The 13,143-nt window shown below is 40.8% G+C and overlaps 1 long non-coding RNA gene across 1 annotated transcript; it reads right to left on the minus strand.

Annotated features, from left to right (window-relative positions):
* Nucleotides 1-2,415: 2,415 nt before the first annotated feature.
* On the minus strand, nucleotides 2,416-5,807 carry LOC109752100 (uncharacterized). The gene is made up of 5 exons (XR_002230250.4): nucleotides 5,248-5,807; nucleotides 5,031-5,158; nucleotides 4,077-4,193; nucleotides 3,340-3,387; nucleotides 2,416-2,634 (listed from the first exon to the last, which is right to left on the minus strand). It is a non-coding gene; the product is annotated as an uncharacterized lncRNA (long non-coding RNA).
* Nucleotides 5,808-13,143: the final 7,336 nt, after the last annotated feature.

Genomic DNA, 13,143 nt, shown 5'->3' on the forward strand with positions numbered 1-13,143 from the left:
CCGGCATCTCTTTGTACGGGTTATGGTGAAGACGATGCCCTCCTTGTCAATTTCCCCTTGGATCCCTTCCGGAGGCTAGGATTTTCTATTCTGGATGTGTTTCGGGTGTCACGCTATGTCCACTCTTCGATCCGATCTTACATGGGTAATATACTTGACCAGGAGGAGTCGGCGGTAGCTGGTATGACCGGCAGTACGAGCGCGCGCGATCGTACCTGATACCATCACTTGCTCTGGAGCCTTTGTAGTGACTATATTCTTCTCCAATTTGCTTCTCCCTTTTATGGTAGTCTCTTATCATGATATTTACACCATATTCCTGGTATTCGCTCCTTATGCCTGAAAGTACCTTTGTGGTTGAAATCCTGGCGAAAACAGGAAAATGAGGCGTGCGAACGCGATAAAATCCCATAAAACCTACAACTAAGGTGCAAAACAAAAGGCAAAAATAACACAAAATATGGACTCTTCACATTGCCATTACCAAGTATAACCCTCTCGGGTCAGGCCTAGGGTTTTCAACATGGATCTCGAGATGGCGTACTCAAAAAGTACCGCCGAATCGGAGTCGATCATGTGTTGTCACAACCAATTTTTCGTGATCCCAACAACTACATGTGACTGGCTAGAAATATCACCGCACCCGTTGCACAACAATACCCTCTGCGTCAAGCCGCCATCCATAAATTGCATCTCACTGCTGAAGACAAATAGGTTGGAGTGTCAGCCGCCAAAACCCACAAAGGAGCCTTCCAGCTGCATCTTGCAACCTCGCTAGAATGAGTCGTGGCACTAGGCACCGGATATAAAGAGAGGAACCCCTCATGAAGACCCATCGGTGGCCATTGCAGTCCACAGATCCAGTGAGATAGCACCATCACATGCAACGCATTGTTGCCCTGTCCTAGGGAACCAATGTGAGGCCATACCTGCTGGGAAACATTGCATCGAAAACAAAAAAAATTCTACACGCAAGATCTATGCATGGAGATGCATAGCAACGAGAGGGGAGAGTGTGTCTACGTACCCTCGTAGACCGTAAGCGGAAGCGTTTGTTAATGCGGTTGATGTAGTCGAACTTCTCCGCGCTCCAACCGATCGAGTACCGAACGTATGACACCTCCACGTTCAACACACGTTCAACTTGGTGACGTCCTCTGCCTTCTTGATTCAGCAAGACGACAAGGTAGTGGATGAGTTCCGGCAGCACGACGGCGTGGTGACGGTGATTGTGAAGCTATCTCCGCAGGGCTTCGCCTAAGCACTACGAAAATATGACCGAGGGTGTAAATGGTGGAGGGGGGCGCCGCACACGGCTAAGCAATTGTCGTGGTTAAGTCTGGCACCTCCCACCCACATATATATAGGTGGGGGAGAGGGGAAAGGCCAAGGGGCGCCCCAAGTAGGTCCGAATCCTACTTGGGCTCTTGCCCTTGGCGCGCCCCCCTTTCGATATTTGTCGGAGAGGGAAAGGAAAGGGGGAAGAGAGAAGGAAGGGGAGGCCGAATCCCCCCTTTCCTTTCCCCCACTTGGCCGACTGCCATAGGGGGTGCGCCAGCCCCTTGTGGGCTAGTGTGCTCCCCTCTAATGGCCCAATGGGCCCATTACCCTCTCGGGGGTGTCCGGTACCCCCTCCGGTATTCCGATGACTACCCGGTACACTCCGAAACACTTCTGATGTCCGAATACCATCGTCTTATATATCAATCTTTACCTCTGAAACATTCCGGAGTGCCTCGTCATGTCCTGATCTCATCCTGGACTCCGAACAACATTCAGTCACCAAATCATATAACTCATATAACACTAAATCGTCAACGAACGTTAAGTGTGCGGACCCTACGGGTTCGAGAACTATGTAGACATGACCGAGACACCTCTCTGGTCAATAACCAATACTACAAGAAATATTTCAACTTGCGACCATCACTATTGGTCGCTGAATGGTAATTGTTTTTTATTTGCGACCTTTTTATGACCAAAAACAATCGGTCAAAAGCTGACAATCTTTAATGAAAATTAACGACCTTCTCTATGACAACAAAGGGTCGTTGGTGCTACGACCTTTTGTTTTGGTCGCTGGTTGTCTGCCCAGGCCACGTCGGATCCAACATGGCAAGCTGATGTGGCAAAATTACGATGAAATGAAAAGGTCATTGATTAGAATCAGCCCGGTCCAATTCGATGTCTATATGGGACAAGCCCAACAATTCAGCCCATTAAATATATTTTTCGTGTTAACTACATGGGCCTGGCCAATATTTCAACATTTTTATTTTCTAGGCCATGACTATTGATTTTCTTTTTTCTGCCATATTATTTTCATGCTGGTCCCACTGGTCAGGTTGGTCCCACTTGTCATGCTAATTTCATAGTTGGACCCACACATTAAAGAATTCAAAGTTTGACAAACAATTTTCATATGTGGGTCCCCTTGGTCACGTTTCCATTTCACAGGTATTGGAATTATATACACAATCAATATTTCAAACAAAGTAGAGAGCAAATGAAATTCATTCAAAACAACACTAAATTAGTCTATTACAATCTTTACACTCTGCCTAATATTACAATACATAATATCCTACTCTTGCTGATAGGCTTCACGGCTTCACACTTGTCTTCGTACTTCACCTGTGCAAAAAAAATAAGAATAAGAACCCGTAGACATCATCAAACATAGCTTATAAGCAAGAATTGACAACAAATTCCATGAACATAAATAGTAGACTAGCACTAACCAGTATGTGTTCATGGAATGACTAAAATGTACTCACTAGCTAGGTATTTTTGGAATATGGTATACTGACATGTGCAGCTCTTAACTTACTATACTATTAGAAGACGTGAAAAATCATTCAAAAATATTTAAAGTACACATGAGAAACTAAATTGACCAAATATACCAAACCAGGCATACTAAGAACGAGTTCAATCAAAACCAAGGCATGTTAAAATTTAAGCACCAGTAGAACAGATATACCAAACCAGACCATGATCATCATGCATCAGGATTTATGGTTCTAGCAAAACATCAAATAGACAGGATACACACAATAGGCATAAGGTCAGCTGACTATTAAGGGCTTTCCCTTAGATTACAAACAATTATGTGTATAAGTCAATTATATTGAAGTAGTGAGATGCGCAACAGTGGGCAGTAACCAGCCAATCAAATTAGTATCGTACAAAATTACACGTACAGCCACGGCACTTGAGCTCACACGCCAAAGCAGAATCCTATTAAACATCCATCTTTTCTGCACCATGGGATTTTCACGTAGCATACTGCATGTTCGAATGTGTTGAACATAACTTAACAAATTGGTAGATACACACCTTCATCCGCATCAGCTGAAGCTTCAGCAGCTTTGTTGTTTCCTGATCCTGAAAAACAACATTAAGAACATTTGATTATTCCATCGACCAAGAGAACTCGTAATACAAAATCAACTCAGTTCCTACGGCACCGTCAATAAAATGATCAAATTGTCTTCTCATGATCAGAGTTTCACATGTCTGTGTGTAAGGCAAAACCAAGGAATGCATCAAGCCAATTACATGTTTTTCTTTTCTAAACTGCATAGGAAATGATAATTTGATATTCGGGTCAAATGTGAACAGAAATATGGTTAACTTTGGGGCACTTGGTAAGTAATATTAATTAATATTTGCTCTGATGTGCATTTGTTTGTCAATTGCCATTACACAAAATAGAATATAATGTTTCCTTGGGGCAGAACATACATGTTTGGCCTGGACAGAACTGGTCGACTACGAAATAAATAGGGAAACACAAACAAACATGGCCCAATAGGATACCAAGCAACTGGGCATTTTAACCGCTTAAAACCGGTTACGAGTTCGACAAGAAAATATTAGCAGCGCCATTTCCTAATATAACCGGTGAACCACAATAGCAAGTGTAATAAATGGCGAGTACTGGCAGTACTGAATGTAAAACATGCATGGTCTAATCCAAGACCAGCTGCAGCCACGGCATCGATCAACCTTCATTTAGTTGGGAACAACCTTGTAAACTACTCAAATTAAAACATTCTGGAGCAGAAGCTTACTTGAAGGGCAAAGAACTAGGTGTTGAGGTTCTGGGAGTTCTGCAGGATGTGCACCACTTGCAGCCACATGTCAGGGTTATTTTGCAGATCCCGCAGTATCAGATCAGTGGCACTCCTCTGAAACAAGGCAGCCCATTTCCAGTCAACATAAACCACAGTAGCAGTAACACAACGGCAGCGCTGCACACCCAGACCCATCTACGATAGCATGCAATCGGTCTCGAGGATGGACAAGTAGAAACAGTTGTTCAGAAAGGAAGCACATTTGACTGAAGTAACAATTTTCAAAGTTTGTATAGCATCATGAATAGGCAGCTGTAAATCATATGTTACCACACTAGAATGCTATCTAGAAAGAAAGATACATCTAATTGATTTAAGGTTTCTACTGTTCTTATTTCACTTTAATGAAGGTGAAGTCTGTTGCCAGAAAGTGCAACCACTTATGCATATAACTGATTTAACTTCAGAATACAGTAAATTTGACGCCACATATGCAAATACTCTCTTAAGAACAATATATGGGTGCACTTCTTGTCCGCAAACAACTAAAGCAATATCAGTTCCCCAGAATTGGTAAGGATTTCCAGGTTGAGTAATATTGCAGCTCCTATTTATGCATGGGGGGTTTGGACCAGTGACTAAATAGATCAAGATTATCACTAAACCATACTTCCATAGTGGGAACACGTGTCTTTATAGTTCTGCCTAACAACGTTAGCTGTCAGCATTTGACCTTGATGATAATCTAATAAACATAAATTGTTTTGGTCTCTCTTCACCCATGCATGAATGCACACATAGTACAAATGAACGGCCGTGACTTCGACTTCGGTGGATACTTAGCAAATACAGAACCAATCTCCATGGCAAATAGCACATACACGAACAGGGGGGCTTCATAGGTGAAGTAATCAAACATTGCAGGAACAGTAAGATGAGGGGGAAATTCACCTTCGGAGATCCAGCAGGAACCAACGCGAGCCAGGGCGGCGAGGAGCAACGTCATGAGCCCTGAAGCCATCACGCTGTGCATGGGCATCAGCGACTCCAAGCAGGTGCTGCTCATCTCCAGCGGCGACCTCCACATACCGTAACGTAAGCACCAAAGTTTTCATCCAGATCGAAGATACAGAAGGAAGAATCCTGGAAGCAAGGGCGTTCGTCGTACCTTAGGGCGAGGCGGGCGTGGGGAGGAGAGGAGAGGAGCCGCCTCGAGGGGGCTGCTGGCCCGAAGCGGAAGCGGGAGCCGCCTCGATGGTGGTGAAGACGGGCTTGCGCAGCTGCATGGCGGTCTTCGCGGCCGCGGCGGCCGGGGCGTCAGAGGCGGCCGCGGGCTGCGCGGGGGAGGGGGCGGGAGCGCCGCGATTGGCCGCGGGGCGGGGATTCGCCGTCGACATCTCGCCGGAACCCTAAACCCTCGGCTTCTCCGCCATGGCCACGAGCGGGGGGAGAGCACCAGTGTGTTAGGGGTCGGGTGGGGGCGGAGCGGGGAGTGCCGGGGCGATCGCAGCGACGGCAGGGGTGGAGGGACGGAACCCTAGACCGTCGGCCGACCTGCTCGACTCGATCTGGGGCATAGGGTAGGGAGAGATGGTGAGGGGAGGGAGGGACGAGGTCGGCGGCGGTGGGTGAGGACGACTGCGAGGTCGGCGGTGGGCGGGAGAGGCGGGGAGAGGACTGGAGCGGGGAGAGGACTGGAGCGGGGATGGGGAGGAGGTGGCGGCGGCTGCGAGGAGAGGTGGGGTGCGATGGGGGAAGGGGTCGATGGGATCTGAGCTAGGGTTTGGGCTGCGGGTGGGGTATCTCTTTTTCATTTTATTTTCTTTTTTCTGTAGATAGATGGATAGATGGATCTGGGATGGAGAGATGGATGGTTGGATGGATGGGCGCCATTTCATCGATCCGTTGGAACAGTTCTGATTGGTTGGGAGAATCAGTGATTTAAAATAGTTTCCAAGTATTAAAAATAGAGAGATTTTGTGAAGCAGCTATCAATTTTTTTGCAAAGGGCACCACACAAATTTTCACTAGAGTTAGACCACATTTTATGATTGAGGACCAATTTGTATGCATTTTTTATCTTTCTAGCTATTTTTAATCATTTTTTGAGTGGTAAAAATGGGTTTTTTTTAAGAACCTACCAAATATTTGTTGCAAAATTGGACTCCATCAATTTTCTAAAATACTAGTCCATTTTACGATTGACAAAATGGTTGGGTGTCAAAAGCTTTGATTCACCTCTCGTGAAAAGGAAAAAATTCTGCCGATTCAGTTGGAAGAGGGTCAAATTTGACTGCAGCTGCCTCATAGTTTGCTCTTTATTTTTCTCAAAAATCATTTCTAAGTACAAAAGTATTTATTTAATCAGAGAAACACCAAAAGTTTTTCAAGATTCAACCACTAGCTAGGAACGGTCATGCGGGCCGTTTTGACCGCATTTTGAAACGGGCATGAAAAATAAAAAAATAAAAAATTGGAAAACCTTCGCATGGTGTCATTATATGTGGCCAAGTTCCCAGGAAAAATAATAAACTTGTAATACGACAATTATTTTGAAAAGTGTTCTTAAAAACGAGTTATCATGTGTGGAGATCAATGGCTTTCAAGCCATGGGAACAATATTATGGCCACATAATTGGCATAGTTTCTTCAAATGATCTCATATTGTGCACAACGGTGCATATTGGAATGACAAACAATGTTGCCTAAGGAAGTTTTCATTTTCTTTGGACGAAAAAATCATTTTCCATTTTTCGAGCGCCCAAAATGAGGTTTTTTTTTGTGAAGAACCTACCAAATAATTGTTGCAAATTGGATCAAATCAATTTTCTAAAATACTAGGCCATATTTAATGCAACTGACCATATGGTTGGTTGTCAAAAGCTTTTATCCACCTAAAAGACAAATTTCTGTCGATTAAGTTGGAAGCGGGTCCAATTTGAACTGCAGCTGCCTCATAGTGTGGTATTTATTTTTCCCAAAAATCATTTTTAGGTACAAAAGTATCTATTTAATCAGAGAAACACCAAAAGTTCGCATTGTGTCATTATATGTGGCCAAGTTCCCAGGAAAAATAATAAACTTGTAATACGGCAATTATTTTTAAAAAATGTTCTCAGAAACGAGCTATCATGTGTGGAGATCAATGGCTTTCAAGCCAAATGATCAATATTATGGCCACATTCATGGCATAGTTTGTTCAACTAATCTCATATTGTTTAAAAGGGTGCATATTGGAATGGCGAACAATGTTTCCTAAGAAAGTTTTCATTTTCTTTGGACGAAAAACTCATTTTCCATTTTTCGAGCACCCAAAATGAGGTTTTTTTGTGAAGAACCTACCAAATAATTGTTTCAAAATTGGACCAAATAAATTTTCTACAATACTAGGCCATATTTAATGCACAATTGACCAAAATGGTTGGGTGTCAAAAGCTTTTATCCACCTCTCGTAAAAAAGACAAATTTCTGCCGATTCAGTTGGAAGCGGGTCAAATTTGAACTACAGCTGCCTCATAGTTTGCTATTTATTTGTCCCAAAAATCATTTTTAGGTACAAAAGTATTTATTTAGTCAGAGAAACACAATTTGTTTTTCGAAGATTCAACCACTAGCTAGGAAAGGTCATGCCCGCCGTTTTGACCGCATTTTGAAACGAGCATGAAAAATTCAAAAAAAATCAAAAAATTGGAAAACCTTCGCATTGTGTTATTATATGTGGCCAAGTTCCCAGGAAAAATAATAAACTTGTAATATGGCAATCTATACCTACTATTAAAGGGAATAGATATTCTTGGTTTGGTTTAGTCCTTTTCATTTCTACACACGCTAAGCCATCTGAGCCAGGTACGTGTACATTGATGGGCCTTATATGGGCTTCCATGGAGACTGTGAAAAATAATTGGGTCAAAATAAATCAACATTGTGTTAATTGAACAGAGGACCTCCTGTCTGTCGACGTAACAACCAACGAGTTATGCATCTTTCAGGTTTACTAATCCCACCTCGCTCTTTTACAATGATTCCGATCAGTAAATATTTGAGCGGCCTCTGGAATCAACCAACAACCAACAGACGGTTAAACACAAAGAAGAGTAGACCTCATATTTAGGGTGAGCTAATTAAGCGAATGAGCTAATTAATGGAAGAATTGTGGGCTTAAATACAATATTTAAACGGATGTGACTAATTAAAAAAATAATTATGGGTAAACCGGTGGAATAATTAAAATAAAGAGTCTAGGCTTAATAAATAGAATATATTCAAATTGATGGGGGCTAATTAAAGGAAGGGTTTGAGGTAAAAAAAGGTAGGATAAATTAATAGGACGGATCCGTAGGCTTCAATGTGGTGGGGCTACTAAATCAGAAAAGGAAGGATTTGCCTTTCCAAAAAACGAAGGATTTGATTCCCGACTAAAACGGGTGAGGACATCATGGTAACTAATAGAAGGATTATACTTAAATGGAATTAGTGAGAAATTATGCCCGACAGAGAAAATATGAATGTGGCTAAATTGCATCCTATTTTTCATGTTTATTTTGTAGAAGGATGTTGCGCTGCAACATGTTCTTCATAGTGAATCCGGTATTATGGGACATTATGCTTGCACAAAATATCATTTTTTCTCGTTGCAACGCACGAGCATATGTGCTAGTTATTTTAAAAAAGTGTTCTCAGAAACAAGCTATCATGCGTGGAGATCAATGGCTTTGAAGCCAAATGGTCAATATTATGGCCACATTCATTGCATAGTTTGTTCAAATGATCTCATATTGTGCACAAGGGTGCATATTGGAATGACAAACAATGTTGCCTAAGGAAGTTTTCATTTTTCTTTGGACGGAAAATCATTTTCCATTTTTCGAGCGCCCAAGATGAGGTTTTTTTGTGAAGAACCTACTAAATAATTTTTGCGAAATTGGACCAAATCAATTTTCTAAAATACTAGGCCATATTTAATGCACAATTGACCAAATGGTTGGGTGTCAAAAACTTTTATCCACGTCTCGTGAAAAAGACAAATTTCTGTCGATTAAGTTGGAAGCGGGTCAAATTTGAACTGCAGCTGCCTCATAGTTTGCTATTTATTTTTCCAAAAAATCATTTTTAGGTACAAAAGTATATATTTAACCAGAAAAACACCAAAAGTTTTCCAAGATTCAACCACTAGCTAGGAACGGTCATGCCCACCGTTTTGACCGCATTTTGAAACGGGCATGCAAAATTTAAAAAGAATCAAAAAATTGGAAAATCTTTGCACTGTGTCATTATATGTGGCCAAGTTCGTAGGAAAAATAATAAACTTGTAATACGGCAATTATTTTTAAAAAGTGTTCTCAGAAATGAGCTATCACGTGTGGAGATCTATGACTTTCAAGCCAAATGATCAATATTATGTCCACATTCATGGCATAGTTTGTTCAAATGATCTCATATAGTGCAAAAGGGTGCATCTTGCAATGACGAACAATGTTTCGTAAGGGGGTTTTATTTTCTTTGGACAAAAAAAATCAATTTTCCATTTTATTAGTGCCCAAAATGAGGTTTTTTTGTGGAGAACCTACCATATATTTGTTGTGAAATTGGACCAAATCAAATTTCTAAAATACTAGGCCACATTTAATGTACAATTCACCAAATAGTTGGGTGTAAAAAGTTTTTGATCCACCTCTCGTGAAAAAGACAAATTTCCGCATATTCATTTTCCATTTTTCGGGTTTCCAAAATGAGTTTTTTTGTGAAGAACCTAACAAATATTTGTTGTAAAAAGAAGTTCTCCATTTTTCAAGAATATTGGACCACATTTTATGAACCAATTTGTGTACACTAGAAACATTTTTTATAGATATTAAACGGTTTTTAGTTACATCATTAACATTTTTAATAAATATTTTGATGTGTAATATTTTGAACACATGTCTACCTTTTTTAAGACACATTGTACATATTGTTTATATATGTTTAACTTTTTTCAAATACACGATTAACATATTTTTATATATTCTCAACAAAGAAACATATTTTCATACATAAGTTTTGATGCCTATATTTTTTTACACATTGTACATTTTTGTATACATATAAAACATTGTTGATATTTGTACATTTTCATAACTACATTTTTGTACCATATATTGTAAAATTGCCATATATACGTACCGATGACTATTTTTTTGACAGAAAGACTGTAATGGAACCCCCTACAGTATAATTGGTGCAACAACCCAAATTGTAAGTACCATGCCTTGAACCTGGGTGGGTGGGAAGGCATCAGCCCCTTCCCACCACTAGGCTATGCCTTAGCCTGCTACCGATGACTATTTTTGCATACACTTGAAACTTTTTTATACATATCTAATATTATTTATGATTATCATTTTTTATATGCAAGAAACTTTTCAAATACACACATTTAGTTTTTTAAACACATGATTACATTTTTTGAAATACGTATTAACATTAGCATTTTTTTGAATTACATGTTTAGTATTCTAATTGCTAAACCATATAGCAAGATTCACGAAGGACTTCATTATTTTCCTATTCTTATAATTTTATATTGTTTAATTGGTTTCGAGATTTTTCTATAAGGAAAAACCTTTTTAGAGTTATGCAATGAAAAGCCTGTTTTTTACACAATAATGTAAACTTTTTTTCAGATAACTGACCATCCTTACCAAATGGTAATAATCAAAAACTAGTTATTTTCCCATTTTCGTTGGGCCGAATATATTTTTTTTAGTAATATGAGGGCATCCCACATTTCTTCCTGGATGGGCCGAGGCCTACATGGCACACGGATTTTTTTAAAGGAGGTGGCCTCGTTCCACCGAGGCCGAAGCCCACCTTGAGCGACACCTTAAGTACCAATGCATACGTTCACAACCTCATGACCATTTATATTAGTCGTAATCAGGTAGAAATAAGGTCGTCGACCACTCTTGTCTGCTTTATGACCATTTGGTGTAAGGCAATTTCAGGGTTTGAGCCCTTCCAAGCGAAATGACCGTGGATTTACGACCAATTCAGGTGGGGTAACTGAGAGAAGGTCACAAGTTGACATATTTCTTGTAGTGCAATAGCGGAACCTGGATGTCCATATTGGCTCCTACATATTCTACGAAGATCTTTATTTATCGAACCTTATGACAACATACGTAATTCCCTTTGTCCATCGGTATGTTACTTGCCCGAGACTCGATCATCGGTATCTTCATACCTAGTTCAATCTCGTTACTGGCAAGTCTCTTTACTCGTTCCGTAATACATCATCTTGCAACTAACACCTTAGTCACTTTGCTTGCAAGGCTTCTTATGATGTGTATTACCGAGAGGGCCTAGAGATACATCTCCGAACTCGTAGTGACAAATCCTAATCTCGATCTATGCCAACTCAACAAACACCTTCGGAGATACCATTAGAGCATCTTTATGATCACCCAGTTTTGTTGTGACATTTGATGGCACACAAGGTATTCCTCCGGTATCCGGGAGTTGCATAATCTCATAGTCGAAGGAATATGTATTTGTCATCAAGAAAGAAATAGCAATAAACTGAACGATCAATATGATAAGCTAATGGATGGGTCTTGTCCATCACATCATTCTTCTAATGATGTGATCCTGTTATCAAATGACAACACATGTCTATGGTTAGGAAACCTTAACCATCTTTGATCAACGAGCTAGTCTAGTAGAGGCTTACTAGGGACACGGTTTTTGTTTATCTATTCACACATGTATTTAAGTTTTCGATCAATACAATCCTAGCATGAATAATAAACCTTTATCATGAACAAGGAAATATAAAATAACAACTTTATTATTGCCCCTAGGGCATATTTCCTTCAATATTGATATGTCTTCAACGTATCTATAATTTATGAAGTATTCATGCTATTATTTTATCATTCTTGGATGTTTTACAATCATTTTATAGCAACTTTATATCATTTTTTGGGACTAACCTATTGACCCAGTGCCTAGTGCCAGTTGCTGTTTTTTGCTTATTTTTTACATCACAGGAAATCAATACCAAACGGAGTCCAAATGCAACGAAACTCCACGAAGATTTTTTATGGACCAGAAGGCATCCATTGGGCCAGAGCAACACCTGGGGGGTGCCCGAGGGGGGCACAACCCACCAGGGCGCGCCAGGGCCCCCTGGCGCACCCAGGTAGGTTGTGCCCACCTCGATGGATTCCTGCACGCCCTCTTTGCACTATAAATTCCCAAATATTCCGAAACCCATCGGGGGTTAACCTAAATCAGAAGTTCCGCCGCCGCAAGGCTCTGTAGCCACCGAAAACCAATCTAGACCCTTTCCGGCACCCTGCCGGAGGGGGGAATCATCTCCGGTGGCCATCTTCATCATCCCAGCGGCCACCACGATGAGGAGGGAGTAGTCCACCCTCGGGGCTGAGGGTTTGTACCAGTAGCCATGTGTTTAATCTCTCTCTCTCTCTCGTGTTCTTGAGATGTCACAATCTTGATGTATCGTGGGCTTTGTTAATATAGGCGGATCATATGGTGTTTTCCCCTCTCTATCTTGTTGTGATGAATTGAGTTTCCCTTTGAGATTTCGTTGTTATCGGATTGAATACTTTTATGGATTTGAGAACACTTGATATATGTCTTGCAATTGAATACTCGTGGTGACAATGGGGTATCGTATTGATTCACTTGATATATGTTTTGGCACTCAACTCGCGGATTCCCGAGGTGACATTTGGGTAATCTATGCATAGGGGTTGATGCATGTTCTTGTCTTTGTTTCTCCGGTAGAAATCTTGGGGCACTCTTTGAATCTTTGTGTTGGATTGAATATAACAAATCTGAATTTGCTTTAGTGTTATTTTAGTTCGAACTCTGGGATAGATTGATCTGAAAAAAAGCTTTGAGGTGGTTTCGTACCCTACAAACAATTCTGTCTTATGTTCTCCGCCAGATAGGAACTTTGGAGTGATTTCTTCATCGCACTTTGAGGGAAGGTTATATGATCCAATTATATTAGCATTGGTGAGAGATTGCACTAGCGAAAGTACGGACCCTAGGCCTCATT

This window comes from Aegilops tauschii, chromosome 1, assembly GCF_002575655.3.
Source record: "Aegilops tauschii subsp. strangulata cultivar AL8/78 chromosome 1, Aet v6.0, whole genome shotgun sequence".
In the NCBI taxonomy this organism is placed as follows: domain Eukaryota; kingdom Viridiplantae; phylum Streptophyta; class Magnoliopsida; order Poales; family Poaceae; genus Aegilops; species Aegilops tauschii.